The sequence below is a fragment of the Paracoccidioides lutzii genome, assembly GCF_000150705.2.
Source record: "Paracoccidioides lutzii Pb01 unplaced genomic scaffold supercont2.30, whole genome shotgun sequence".
In the NCBI taxonomy this organism is placed as follows: domain Eukaryota; kingdom Fungi; phylum Ascomycota; class Eurotiomycetes; order Onygenales; family Ajellomycetaceae; genus Paracoccidioides; species Paracoccidioides lutzii.
In genome coordinates, this window is record NW_015440976.1 from 310,071 (window position 1) to 310,671 (window position 601).

Genomic DNA, 601 nt, shown 5'->3' on the forward strand with positions numbered 1-601 from the left:
CCCCCCCCCCGCCTCCAGAGTGTCCGTAAACCCCCGACAGAACCCGGCGTAGGTCTGGATCTGATTTCCTTTCGAATATCAACAACAATGGACAATAAAAGAAGATCATCAAAAGGATAGATAAAATATCGTAATACTTGCTACAATGCCCCCCTCCAATAGCTGTGGCCCCAGCATGTCATACAAACACAAGAAGAACGCACCCCACCAAACGCCTCCCCCCCCCTCCTTCCCCGGGGGGCTGATCCTTGCCCGATTCGTGGCTTTCCAGAAGGCTTCTATGCAGTTTCCGCTTTCGGCCACGCGAGCCCAAAACTTTGGCAGCTCTTGGCAATTCTTGGCAATTCTTGGCGCCCCCCCCCCCCCCTTTCCCCCTCTTCTTCCCTTCCCAGCCGCGATCTGCCACAGTCGATCCGAATGGAAACGAACCAGCCGCCGCCGTCGGGTCAGGTCTCTGGGTCAGGTCTCTTGGTGGGGGCCGGGCCCTTTTGTGCCGCCCGATCTACCAGATCAAGACCCTAATCTAAGCCATATCCGCCAAATTAGGTTCGGGAACAACCCCCCCTCCCTTTTAAATTTTAGTGGGGGGGGGGGAAGTGGG